This window comes from Arachis ipaensis, chromosome B1 (genome assembly GCF_059453495.1).
Source record: "Arachis ipaensis isolate K30076 ecotype BB chromosome B1, ASM5945349v1, whole genome shotgun sequence".
Classification (NCBI taxonomy): domain Eukaryota; kingdom Viridiplantae; phylum Streptophyta; class Magnoliopsida; order Fabales; family Fabaceae; genus Arachis; species Arachis ipaensis.
Window position 1 is genome coordinate 86,813,143 of NC_142436.1, and position 14,629 is coordinate 86,827,771.

At 39.0% G+C, this 14,629-nt stretch overlaps 1 non-coding gene and 1 pseudogene across 1 annotated transcript; one reads left to right on the forward strand and one right to left on the reverse strand.

Annotated features, from left to right (window-relative positions):
- Positions 1-568: 568 nt before the first annotated feature.
- Positions 569-12,905, forward strand: LOC107631126 (uroporphyrinogen decarboxylase 1, chloroplastic pseudogene; annotated as a pseudogene).
- Positions 5,002-5,109, reverse strand: LOC148577347 (small nucleolar RNA R71). Its single transcript, XR_015904455.1, has one exon. It is a non-coding gene; the product is annotated as a small nucleolar RNA R71 (small nucleolar RNA).
- Positions 12,906-14,629: the final 1,724 nt, after the last annotated feature.

Here is a 14,629-nt window from a genome sequence, read left to right on the forward strand (position 1 = left end):
TGTTTGTAATTGAAACATCCAAATTTAAATAAGTTTGTATCCTTGAAAGGCCAGCGTGGAAGGAAGCTTGTGCTACTCTTCAAAAGCTCCTTTCAGGTACAAGTTGTAACCTCAATTTGTTCTTTTCTTTTACTTTGTTTCCACATTCTAATTCCTTAAACGCTACACTTTCACTCCCTTTCAACCCAAAACCGCACTTCTCCGTCACTTGCTCTGCCTCTTCTTCCGGTACCATAGTTTTTCCTTCTTCTCATTATGCTCTTCATTTTGTTCAATTTAGCTTCTTTTTCTTTTTTATTTTTCTTTCAGTTCATTTATTTTTTGAAGTGGTAATGTAGCTACTTTATCTGTGTGATAATAAAGGTGACGTTGCTGGTTCCTAATAGCATTCAGTTTTAACAAATTTGTTGCTTTAGATAGTGGTGCAAATTGTTATAGGGTTCTAGGAGAGGGTAATTCAGGTATTTTTGAGTCTTTTTCATTTAAGCAAGAGAAATTCATGATTTTTGTGGTGATTTTGTCTTCAGATCCTCTGCTGGTGAAGGCTACTAGAGGAGAACCTGTTAGTTGGCCATCAGCATAGATGATGCGCTAGGCGGGAAGGTACATGGCTGTTTACAGAAAGCTTGCTGAGAAATATCCATCCTTTCGAGAGAGGTCGGAGACAACTAATCTCATAGTGGAAATTTCTTTGTAGCCTTGGAACGCCTTTAGGCCTGATGGAGTGATCATTTTCTCTGACATCCTTACGCCTCTTCCTGCATTTGGGGTCGAATTCGACATTGAAGACGTAAGGGGTCCTGTTATTCAGTCCCCAATACGTTCTGAGGAGGGACTAAAGGCTCTGCATCCAATTGACCTGGAAAAGCTCAGTTTTGTTGGAGATTCACTCAAGATACTTCGCAAGGAGGTAAACCTAGTTGCATTACCGCTTCTATATATCATGGCTATTGATGAGCGGATAATTTATACGCTTTTTGGCATTGTTTTTAGTAGAATCTGGTTATTTTTAGGGATGTTTTCATTAGTTTCTATGTTAAATTCACATTTCTGGACTTTACTATGAGTTTGTGTGTTTTTCTATGATTTTAGGTACTTTCTGGCTGAAATTGAGGGACTTGAGCAAAAATCAGATTCAGAGGTTGAAGAAGGACTACTGATGCTGTTGGATTCTGACCTCCCTGCACTCAAAGTAGATTTTCTGGAGCTACAGAACTTAAAATGGCGCGCTTCTAATTGCGTTGGAAAGTAGACATCCAGAGCTTTCCAGCAATATATAATAGTCCATACTTTGCCCAAGTTTAGATGACGCAAACTGGCGTTCAACGCCAGCTCTCTGCCTAATTCTGGCATCCAGCGCCAGAAACAAGTTGCAAAGTGGAGTTCAACGTCCAAAAGCTGGCGTTCAACTCCAAGAATGACCTCTCCACGTGTAGACTTCAAGCTCAGCCCAAGCACACACCAAGTGGGCCCCGGAAGTGGATTTATGCATTAATTACTTACTTCTGTAAACCCTAGTAACTAGTTTAGTATAAATAGGACTTTTTACTATTGTATTAGACATCTTTGGATCATCTTTGGATCATCTTTGGATTATATTTTGATCTATTGATCACGTTTAGGGGCTGGCCATTCGGCCATGCCTGGACCTTTCACTTATGTATTTTTAACGGAAGAGTTTCTACACTCCATAGATTAAGGTGTGGAGCTCTGCTGTTCCTCAAAGATTAATGCAAAGTACTATTGTTTTTCTATTCAATTCAACTTATTCCGCTTCTAAGATATTCATTCGCACTTCAACCTGAATGTGATGAACGTGACAATCATCATCATTCCCTATGAACGCGTGCCTGACAACCACTTCCGTTCTACCTTAGATTGAATGAGTATCTCTTGGATCTCTTAATCAGAATCTTCGTGGTATAAGCTAGATTGATGGCGGCATTCATGAGAGTCCGGAAAGTCTAAACCTTGTCTGTGGTATTCAAAGTAGGACTCTGGGATTGAATGACTGTGACGAACTTCAAACTCGCGAGTGCTGGACGTAGTGACAGACGCAAAAGGATAGTAAATCCTATTCCAGTATGATTGAGAACCTCCAGATGATTAGCCATGCAGTGACAGCGCATTGGACCATTTTCACAGAGAGGAATAGGGCGCAACCATTGGCAAGGGTGATGCCTCCAGACGATTAGCCATGCAGTGACAGCGCATCGGACCATTTTCCAGAGAGGATCAAAAGTAGCCATTGACAATGGTGATGTCCTTACATAAAGCCAGCCATAGAAAGGAGTAAGACTGATTGGATGAAGACAGCAGGAAACCAGAGGTTTAGAGGGACGAAAGCATCTCCATGCATTCATCTGAAATTCTCACCAAGGATTTACATAAGTATTTCTATCCCTATTTTATTATTAATTTTTGAAAACTCCATAACTATTTTATATCCGCCTGACTGAGATTTACAAGGTGACCATAGCTTGCTTCAAGCCGACAATCTCTGTGGGATCGACCCTTACTCACGTAAGGTTTATTACTTGGACGACCCAGTGCACTTGCTGGTTAGTTGTATCGAAGTTGTGACAAATTATGAATTGAGATTAGAGCACCAAGTTTTTGGAGCCATTACCAGAGATCACAATTTCGTGCACCAAGTTTTTGGCGCCGTTGCCAGGGATTGTTCGAGTTTGGACAACTGACGGTTCATCCTGTTGCTCAGATTAGGTAATTTTCTTCTTATTTTGTTTTCAAAAAAAAATTTTCAAAAAAAAAACTTTCAAAAATATATTTTTCTTCAGAATTTTTAAGAATGAATTCTAGTGTTTCATGAAGCATGTTGAAGCCTGGCTGGCTGTAAAGCCATGTCTAAATTCTTTTGGACTGAGGCTTCCACTTATAAGTATATGAAGTTGGATGAAATATCAGCTGTTGTATACATGAGAGGTATCTATATCTTCTAAAGCTTGACTGGCTATTAAGTCATGTCTAACCCTCAGATTGGAGCTTTAGACTAAGATTGCAAGATTCCTAGAATTCATATTAAAAATTTTGGAATCCTTATTTTTTCTTTTTCACAAATAATTTTCGAAAAATACCAAAAAAAAAATTAGAAAATCATAAAAACCAAAAAATATTTTGTGTTTCTTGTTTGAGTCCTGAGCCAGATTTTAAGTTTGGTGTCAATTGCATGTTCATCTTGCATTTTTCGAAAATTCATGCATTCATAGTGTTCTTCATGATCTTCAAGTTGTTCTTGGTAAGTCTTCTTGTTTGATCTTGATGTTTTCTTGTTTTGCATCTTTTCTTGTTTTTCATGTGCATTTTTGTATCCATAGAGTCTAAACATGAAAGATTTCTAAGTTTGGTGTCTTGCATGTTTTCTTTGCATATAAAAATTTTCAAAAATATGTTCTTGATGTTCATCATGATCTTCAAAGTGTTCTTGGTGTTCATCTTGACATTCATAGCATTCTTGCATGCATTCATTGTTTTGATCCAAAATCTTCATGCATTGCATCATTTTTTGTTGTTTTTCTCTCTCATCATAAAAATTCAAAAATCAAAAAATATCTTCCCCTTTTTCTCTCTTAAAATTTCGAAAATTAGATTTGACTTTTTCAAAAATTTTTAAAATCTAGTTGTTTTTATGAGTCAAATCAAATTTTCAATTTAAAAATCTTATCTTTTTCAAAATCTTTTTCAAAAATCAAATCTTTTTCATTTTTCTTAGTTATTTTCGAAAATTTTAAAAATCTTTTTCAAAAATCTTTTTCTTATCTTTATCACATAATTTTCGAAAATAACATCATCAATTAATGTTTTGATTCAAAAATTTCTAGTTTGTTACTTGCTTGTTAAGAAAGATTCAAAATTTAAGTTCTAGAATCATATCTTATGAATTCTTGTGAATCAAGTCATTAATTGTGATTTTAAAAATCAAATCTTTTTCAAAAACTAATTTCAATCATATCTTTTCAAAAATATCTTCTTATCTTATCTTTTTCAAAAATTTGATTTCAAAATATCTTTTCTAACTTCCTAACTTCTTATCTTTTCAAAATTTGTTTCAACTAACTAACTAACTTTTTGTTTATTTCTTATCTTTTTCAAAACCACCTAACTAACTCTCTCTCTCTAATTTTTGAAAATATCTCCCCTCTTTTTCAAAATTTCTTTTTAATTAACTAATTATTTTAATTTTTGATTTTAATTTTCGAAAACTACCATCTTTTTCAAAAACTATTTTCGAAAATCACTAACCCTTTTTCAAAAATAATTTTCAAAAATCCTTCTCCCCCATCTCCTTCTAATTATTTATTCATCTACTAACACTTCTCTTCATCTCACATCATTGCTCCTATCCTTACCTTTGTGTTTGGATTCTGCATTCTTCTTCACCCCTATTCCTTTTCTTCTTCTACTAACAATAAGGAACCTCTTTACTGTGACATAGAGGATTCCTCTTCTTTTCTTGTTCTCTTCTCTTTCTTATGAGCAGGAACAAGGAAAAAGGCATTTTTGTTGAAGCTGATCCAGAACCTGAAAAGACTCTGAAGAGGAAACTAAGAGAAGCTAAATTGAAAATTTCGAACAAGTAAAGGAGATGGCAGCCGAACCCAACAACAATAATGCAAGGAGAATGCTTGGTGACTTTACTGCACCTAATTCCAATTTACATGGAAGAAGCACTCCATCCCTGCCATTGGAGCAAACAATTTTGAGCTGAAACCTCAGCTAGTTTCTCTGATGCAGCAGAACTGCAAGTTTCATGGACTTCCATCTGAAGATCCTTTTCAGTTCTTAACTGAATTCTTGCAGATCTGTGATACTGTTAAGACTAATGGAGTAGATCCTGAAGTCTACAGGCTCATGCTTTTTCCTTTTACTGTGAGAGACAGAGCTAGAATATGGTTGGACTCTCAACCTAAGGATAGCCTGAACTCTTGGGATAAGCTGGTCAAGGCTTTCTTAGCCAAGTTCTTTCCTCCTCAAAAGCTTAGTAAGCTTAGAGTGGATGTCCAAACCTTCAGACAGAAGGAAGGTGAATCCCTCTATGAAGCTTGGGAGAGATACAAGGAACTGACCAAAAAGTGTCCTTCTGACATGCTTTCAGAATGGACCATCCTGGATATATTCTATGATGGTCTATCTAAATTTGCTAAAATGTCATTGGATACTTCTGCAGGTGGATCCATTCACCTAAAGAAAACGCCTGCAGAAGCTCAAGAACTCATTGACATGGTTGCTAATAACCAGTTCATGTACACTTCTGAGGGGAATCCTGTAAGTAATAGGACGCCTATGAAGAAGGGAGTTCTTGAAATTAATACTCTGAATGCCATATTGGCTCAGAACAAAATATTGACTCATGAAGTCAATATGATTTCTCAGAGTCTGAATGGAATGCAAGCTGCATCCAACAGTACTCAAGAGGCGCCTTCTGAAGAAGAGGCCTATGATCCTGAGAACCCTGCAATAGCAGAGGTAAATTATATGGGTGAACCTTATGGAAACACCTATAATCCATCACGGAAAAATCATCCAAATTTCTCATGGAAGGATCAACAAAAGCCTCAACAAGGCTTTAATAAAGGTGGAAGAAATAGGTTTAACAATAGTAAACCTTTTCCATCATCCACTCAGCAACAGACAGAGAACTCTAAACAAAATACATCTAATTTAGCAAACTTAGTCTCTGATCTGTCCAAGGCCACTGTAAGTTTCATGAATGAAACAAGGTCCTCAATTAGAAATTTAGAGGCACAAGTGGGCCAGCTGAGTAAAAGGATCACTGAAATCCCTCCTAGTACTCTCCCAAGCAATACAGAAGAAAACCCAAAAGGAGAGTGCAAGGCCATTGAATTGATTACCATGGCCAAACCTGTAAGGGAGGTTGAGGATGTGAATCCCAGTGAGGAAGACCTCCTGGGACGTCCAGTGATCAATAAAGAGTTTCCCTCTGAGGAACCAAAGGAATCTGAGGCTCATCTAGAAACCATAGAGATTCCATTAAACCTCCTTATGCTATTCATGAGCTCTGATGAGTATTCCTCTTCTGAAGAGAATGAGGATGTTACTGAAGAGCAAGTTACCAAGTACCTTGGTGCAATCATGAAGCTGAATGCCAAATTATTTAGTATTGAGACTTGGGAAGATGAACCTCCCTTGTTCACCAATGAACTAAGTGATCTGGATCAACTGAGATTGCCTAAGAAGAAACAGGATCCTGGAAAGTTCATAATACCTTGTACCATAGGCAACATGATCTTTGAAAAGGCTCTGTGTGACCTTGGTTCAGGGATAAACCTCATGCCCCTCTCTGAAATAGAGAAACTGGGAATCTATGGGGTACAAGCTGCTAAAATCTCATTAGAGATGGCAGACAGTTCAAGAAAACAGGCTTATGGACAAGTAGAGGATGTGTTAGTAAAGGTTGAAGGCCTTTACATCCCTGCTGATTTCATAGTCTTAGATACTGGGAGGGATGAGGATGAATCCATCATCCTTGGAAGACCCTTCTTAGCCACAGCAAGAGCTGTGATTGATGTTGACAGAGGTGAATTAGTCCTTCAATTGAATGAGGACTCCCTTGTGTTTACAACTCAAGGTTACCCTTCTGTAAACATGGAGAGGAAGCATAAAAAGTTTTTCTCAAAACAGAGTCAACCAAAGCCCCCACAATCAAACTCTAAGTTTGGTGTTGGGAGGCCACAACCAAACTCTAAGTTTGGAGTTGAACTCCCATATCCAAACTCTAAGTTTGGTGTTGGGAAGTCTCAACAATGCTCTGAACATCTGTGAGGCTCCATGAGAGCCCACTGTCAAGCTATTGACATTAAAGAAGTGCTTGTTGGGAGGCAACCCAATGTTTATTTATCTAATTTTCATTGTTTTTCATGTTTTATTAGGTTCATGATCATGTGGAGTCACAAAATAAATATAAAAAAATTGAAAACGGAATCAAAAATAGCAGAAGAAAAATCACACCCTGGAGGAAGACCTTACTGGCGTTTAAACGCCAGTAAGAAGCATGTCTTGGGCGTTCAACGGCAGAACAGAGCATGGTTCTGGCGCTGAATGCCAGAAATGGGCAGCATCTGGGCGTTTGAACGCCAAAAATGTACCCTGGAGAAGAGCTGGCGCTGAACGCCCAGAACAAGCATGGTTCTGGCGTTCAACGCCAGAAACGGGCTACAAATGGGCGTTCAACGCCCAGAACAAGCACCAATCTGGTGCTGAACGCCCAGAGTTGTGTGCAAGGGCATTTTGCATGCCTAATTGGGTGCAAGGTTGTAAATCCTTGAACACCTCAGGATCTGTGGACCCCACAGGATCACCTCAGGATCTGTAGACCCCACAGGATCCCCACCTACCTCCACTCACTTCTTCTTACCCCTCTTTCACACAATCCCATAAACACTCTTCCCCAAAATTCTTCACCAATCACCTCAATCTCTCTTCCCTATCACCACTTCACCACTCACATCCATCCACTCTTCCCCATAAACCTACCTCATAAACTCCACCTACCTTAAAAATTCAAAATCAATTTCCCACCCAAAACCCACCCTTATGGCCAAACCTTACCCCCCTCCCTTCCCTATATATAGCCCTCCATTCTTCCTCATTTTCACACAACACATCCCTCTCTTCTCTTCTTGGCCGAATACACCACCCCCCCTCTCCTCCATATTTTCTTCTTCTTCTTCATCTATTCTTTCTTTTCTTGCTCGAGGGCGAGCAACATTCTAAATTTGGTGTGGTAAAAGCATAAGCTTTTTTGTTTTTCCATTACCATTGATGGCACCTAAGACCAGAGAATCCTCTAGAAAAGGGAAAGGGAAGACAAAAGCTTCCATCTCCGAGTCATGGGAGATGGAAAGATTCATCTCCAAAGCTCATCAAGACCACTTCTATGATGTTGTGGCCAAGAAGAAGGTGATCCCCGAGGTCCCTTTCAAGCTCAAGAAGAATGAGTATCCAGAGATCCGACATGAAATCCAAAGAAGAGGTTGGGAAGTTCTAATAAAACCCATCCAACAAGTCGGCATCCTAATGGTTCAAGAGTTCTATGCCAATGCATGGATCACTAGGAACCATGATCAAAGTAAGAACCCGGACCCAAAGAATTATCTCACAATGGTTCGGGGGAAATACTTAGATTTTAGTCCGGAAAATGTGAGGTTGGCATTTAACTTGCCTATGATGCAAGAAGATGCACGCCCCTACACTAGAAGGGTCAACTTTAATCGAAGGTTGGACCATGTCCTCATGAACATATGTGTGGAAGGAGCTCAATGGAAGATTGACTCCAAAGGCAGGCCGGTTCAATTAAGAAGACTGAACCTCAAGCCTGTGGCTAGAGGATGGTTGGAGTTCATCCAACGCTCCATCATCCCCACTAGCAACCGATCTGAAGTTACTGTGGATCGGGCCATCATGATTCATAGCATCATGATTGGAGAGGAAGTAGAAGTTCATGAAGTCATCTCCCTTGAACTCTACAAAATAGCCGAAAAGCCCTCCCCTGGGGCAAGGCTAGCTTTTCCTCATCTTATTTGCCATCTATGTTACTCAGCTGGAGCTTTCATAGAAGGAGACATTCACATTGAGGAAGAGAAGTCCATCACTAAGAAAAAGATGGAGCAAGCAAGAGAGCCCATTCATGGAGCTCAAGAGGCGCAGGAAGCTCATCACCATGAGATCCCGGAGATGCCTCCAATGCATTTCCCTCCACAAAACTATTGGGAGCAAATCAACACCTCCCTAGGAGAATTAAGTTCCAACATGGGACAACTAAGGGTGGAATATCAAGAGCACTCCATCATCCTTCATGAAATTAGAGAAGGTCAAAAAGCAATGAGGGAGGAGCAACAAAGACAAGGAAGAGACATAGAAGAGCTCAAGGACATCATTGGTTCCTCAAGAAGGAAACGCCACCATCACTAAGGTGGATTCATTCCTTGTTCTTAAATTTTCTATTTTTCGTTTTCTATGTTAAGTGCTTATCTATGTTTATGTCTTATTACATGATCATTAGTATTTAGTAACTTTGTCTTAAAGTTATGAATGTCCTATAAATCCATCACCTCTCTTAAATAAAAACTGTTTTAATTCAAAAGAATAAGAAGTACATGAGTTTCGAATTTATCCTTGAACTTAGTTTAATTATATTGATGTGGTGACAATGCTTCTTGTTTTCTGAATGAATGCTTGAACAGTGTATATGTCTTTTGAAGTTGTTGTTTAAGAATGTTAAATATGTTGGCTCTTGAAAGAATGATGACAAGGAGACATGTTATTTGATAATCTGAAAAATCATAAAAAAATGATTCTTGAAGCAAGAAAATGCAGCAAAGAACAAAGCTTGCAGAAAAAAAATAGGCGAAAAAAAATTTATTAGAAAGAAAAAGAAAAAGCAAGCAGAAAAAGCCAAAAGCTCTTAAAACCAAGAGGCAAGAGCAAAAAGCCAATAACCCTTAAAACCAAAAGGCAAGGGCAAATAAAAAAGATCCCAAGGCTTTGAGCATCAGTGGATAGGAGGGCCTAAAGGAATAAAATCCTGGCCTAAGCGGCTAAACCAAGCTGTCCCTAACCATGTGCTTGTGGCGTGAAGGTGTCAAGTGAAAACTTGAGACTGAGCGGTTAAAGTCAAGGTCCAAAGCAAAAGAAGAGTGTGCTTAAGAACCCTGGACACCTCTAATTGGGGACTTTAGTAAAGCTGAGTCACAATCTGAAAAGGTTCACCCAATTATGTGTCTGTGGCATTTATGTATCCGGTGGTAATACTGGAAAACAAAGTGCTTAGGGCCACGGCCAAGACTCATAAAATAGCTGTGTTCAAGAATCATCATACTGAACTAGGAGAATCAATAACACTATCTGAACTCTGAGTTCCTATAGATGCCAATCATTCTGAACTTCAATGGATAAAGTGAGATGCCAAAACTATTCAAGAGGCAAAAAGCTACAAGTCCCGCTCATTTAATTGGAGCTATGTTTCATTGATAGTTTGGAATTTATAGTATATTCTCTTCTTTTTATCCTATTTGGTTTTTAGTTGCTTGGGGACAAGCAACAATTTAAGTTTGGTGTTGTGATGAGCGGATAATTTATACGCTTTTTGGCATTGTTTTTAGTATGTTTTTAGTAGAATCTGGTTACTTTTAGGGATGTTTTCATTAGTTTTTATGTTAAATTCACATTTCTGGACTTTACTATGAGTTTGTGTGTTTTTCTGTGATTTCAGGTATTTTCTGGCTGAAATTGAGGGACTTGAGCAAAAATCAGATTCAGAGGTTGAAGAAGGACTGCTGATGCTGTTGGATTCTGACCTCCCTGCACTCAAAGTGGATTTTCTGGAGCTACAGAACTCAAAATGGCGCGCTTCCAATTGCGTTAGAAACTAGACATCCAGGGATTTCCAGCAATATATAATAGTCCATACTTTGCTCAAGTTTAGATGATGCAAACTGGCGTTCCACGCCAGCTCTCTGCCCAATTCTGGCGTCCAGCGCCAGAAACAAGTTGCAAAGTGGAGTTCAACGCCCAAAAGCTGGCGTTCAACTCCAAGAATAACCTCTCCACGTGTAGACTTCAAGCTCAGCCCAAGCACACACCAAGTGGGCCCTGAAAGTGGATTTATGCATCAATTACTTACTTCTGTAAACCCTAGTAACTAGTTTAGTATAAATAGGACTTTTTACTATTGTATTAGACATCTTTGGATCATCTTTGGATCATCTTTGGATCATATTTTGATCTATTGATCACGTTTAGGGGCTGGCCATTCGGCCATGCCTGGACCTTTCACTTATGTATTTTTAACGGAAGAGTTTCTACACTCCATAGATTAAGGTGTGGAGCTCTGCTGTTCCTCAAAGATTAATGCAAAGTACTATTGTTTTTCTATTCAATTCAACTTATTCCGCTTCTAAGATATTCATTCGCACTTCAACCTGAATGTGATGAACGTGACAATCATCATCATTCCCTATGAACGCGTGCCTGACAACCACTTCCGTTCTACCTTAGATTGAATGAGTATCTCTTAGATCTCTTAATCAGAATCTTCGTGGTATAAGCTAGATTGATGGCAGCATTCATGAGAGTCCGGAAAGTCTAAACCTTGTCTGTGGTATTCCAAGTAGGACTCTGGGATTGAATGACTGTGACGAACTTCAAACTCGCGAGTGCTGGGCGTAGTGATAGACGCAAAAGGATAGTAAATCCTATTCCAGTATGATCGAGAACCTCCAGATGATTAGCCATGCAGTGACAGCGCATTGGACCATTTTCACAGAGAGGAATAGGGTGCAGCCATTGGCAAGGGTGATGCCTCCAGACGATTAGCCATGCAGTGACAGCGCATCGGACCATTTTCCAGAGAGGATCAAAAGTAGCCATTGACAATGGTGATGTCCTTACATAAAGCCAGCCATAGAAAGGAGTAAGACTGATTGGATGAAGACAGCAGGAAACCAGAGGTTTAGAGGGACGAAAGCATCTCCATGCATTCATCTGAAATTCTCACCAAGGATTTACATAAGTATTTCTATCCCTATTTTATTATTAATTTTCGAAAACTCCATAACTATTTTATATCCGCCTGACTGAGATTTACAAGGTGACCATAGCTTGCTTCAAGCCGACAATCTCCGTGGGATCAACCCTTACTCACGTAAGGTTTATTACTTGGACGACCCAGTGCACTTGCTGGTTAGTTGTATCGATGTTGTGACAAATTATGAATTGAGATTAGAGCACCAAGTTTTTGGAGCCATTACCAGAGATCACAATTTCGTGCACCAGCTATCCTTCAAAGGAGCCGTTTTCCTTACTTATTTCTTTTTACTTAGGTTGGTGGTGATGCTTCCGTTTTAGGTTTCGTGGGAGCACCTTGGACAATAGCAACATATATAGTGGAAGGGGGTACAACACGCACATATACAACCATTAAGAGTATGTGCCATACAGCACCACATTTATTGTGGACTCTGCTCTCTCATTTGGCGCAAGCAATAGTAGATTATGTTGTTTTCCAAGTGGAGTCTGGGGCTCACTGCATACAAATATTTGATTCATGGGGTGGACAACTACCACCTGATATGTGGGAACGCTGGTCAAAGCCTTATATCAAAGAGGTAATATAAAAATAGTTCCCATTTATTTTCATCTTATTGAAATTGTGTTCTAATTTTTCAAACTGTTCTATTTGGGATCCATGTCATAGCAAGCTTAAGTGTATGTATTTCAACTTTTGCTTATTTGTTTAGTTGAATCTTTGAACTAGACAAACCATGTGTCGCTTTCAAAGGTTTGCAATGATTACAGGTTTTGTTTTATGTAAATTACTGTTTTGTTCCAAGCTCTCATGATTGTCATTTGGTTGGTAAATAATAGGATGAGCTAAGAGCTTGTAATTTGTAAGCATCGAGTGGTAAATAAGCTCACTGGATGTTGATCTTGGTCTTCTGAATTTCGGAGAGAAAGTCCAAATCAGAGGCTACACCTTCAAACTTTTTTATTTAATTGAAACTATGTTGCTGTTAGTGCATCATCATAATTTATAAAACATAAAATATTTGCGAATTGAACGTTGGGCGCAAGATGCTATTGTTCCATATTTTTCCTCTTTTGCCATGTACTGATTTCTAAACATCCAGATTGTAGATTTGGTCAAGAAAAGATGCCCTGAGACACCGATTGTTCTTTATATAAATGGAAATAGTGGCCTTCTTGAGCATATGAAAGATACTGGAGTTGATGTTATTGGGCTGGACTGGACTGTGGATATGGCAGATCGAAGATCAGATTTAAGATTCTTTCTAGTTCTTTATGTGGAGCAGTTGCCATTGAAGCCAAGAGAGTCCACTCAAGCTAAGTTACCACACCAACTTTGTTAAAGAAAAATGAAAAAATTGCCACCCTTAGGTTATAGTATTATAGTATTTTGAAAAATGATGATGATATAAGTAAAAGTAGTTATGACCTAGATTAGTATTGTTATTTTGCAATGATATATAATGTGATTGTGGATCTTACAACAATTTTTGTAAGTCAAATTTGATGATAAATGTTCAATTAGTTTTCTTTCGTAATTTCATTCAAATATTTTAGGTTATTTATTAACGCTAAATTAAAAAAAAGTTGGAACTAATTTCATTTATGAGAAAATTTTTGTAAATAAAGAATTATATTATAAAAAACCGTTGTCAAAAGTAACAAAAGGCAATGATCTTAAAACCATTGTCAAAGACAACTATAAAATGGCAATGGTATTAAAACTGTTGCCAAAAAACGACACTAGTGGCAACGCTTTAAAACCGTTGGCTTAGTGAATAATAAAACTACAACAGTTTAAAACCGTTGTCTATCTAGTTATGGTTTTAAACCGTTACCTCATGAAAGAGAATGGTTTTAAACCGTTGCCTATCTAGTAACGGTTTTAAACCGTTCTTTAAAAATTGTTGTCAAAAACGTTGTCTATACCAGTAAATTTGGCAACGGTTTTTTTGTTATCGTTGCCTTAGGTAAAAAACCGTTGCCTTTGAGCATTGGCAACGGCCGCATATACCACAGGTCAAAAACCGTTGCCAAAGCGTTGCCTAAAGTTTTGGGAACGGTTTTTCAATCTACGGCAACGGTTTTTGACCGTTGCGAAAATCCTTTTTTGTTGTAGTGCATGAAATCAATTCTCCACACATCAAACAATTCCAATTCCATGATAAACCTCTGTGGCATCTCATTTTTCTTGGGTAGATTTCCAGCTCTTTGGCATTCATTGCATCTTATTACCAAGTCCTTGGCATCCTTGAATATTGTTGGCCAATAGAAATCACACTGTAACACCTTGGCTACAGTTCTTTCCCCACTAAAATGGCCTCCGTATGCAGATTCATGACATTGCCATAGGACTTCTTGCCCTTCCTCAAGATATTTTTATTTGAATGAGAGGAAGTCAGGCTGGCGTATGCCTCGGCGTGCCACGCCCACTTCTTGGCGTGCCACGCCCATAGTGGGGCTCAAAATTACTCCTCTAGAACTTAAGCCTGGCGTGCCATGCCCATAGCACCAAGTGGCACGCCCCTTTTGAGACTTGGCTTTAAAAGCTTGGCATGCCACGCCCAGAGCTTCAAGTGGCACGCCCATGTGGCACGCCCATGTTGGAATTGCATTCTTTCAAGCTTGGCGTGCCACGCCTAGAACCCAAGTGGCACGCCCAAGTCACAATTAAGGTTGGCGTGTCACGCCTTCGACATCAAGTGGCACGCCCATGTTGAATTCTTCAATCTCCCTTGCTGGAATGTTGGCCTGGCGTGCCACGCCCAGAGCAGCAAGTGGCACACCCATTGTGGAGAGTTGGTTCAAAAGCTTGGCGTGCCACGCCCAGAGCTTCAACTGGCACGCCCAGCTTCACATGCCCAACCTTATTTGTTGTTTTCTTCTCTTTTTGTTACTCTTTTCACCTGAAATTCAGCACAAACCAATTTCAAAGCAATGTACCATAATATTTATCATTTGGTTCATGAATTGCAATGATTTAATGAGATTATGCTCTTTTATGGTCCTTTTTAGATAAGAAAAAGGGGTAGATGATGCAAGTCATCACAACACCAAACTTAAACTT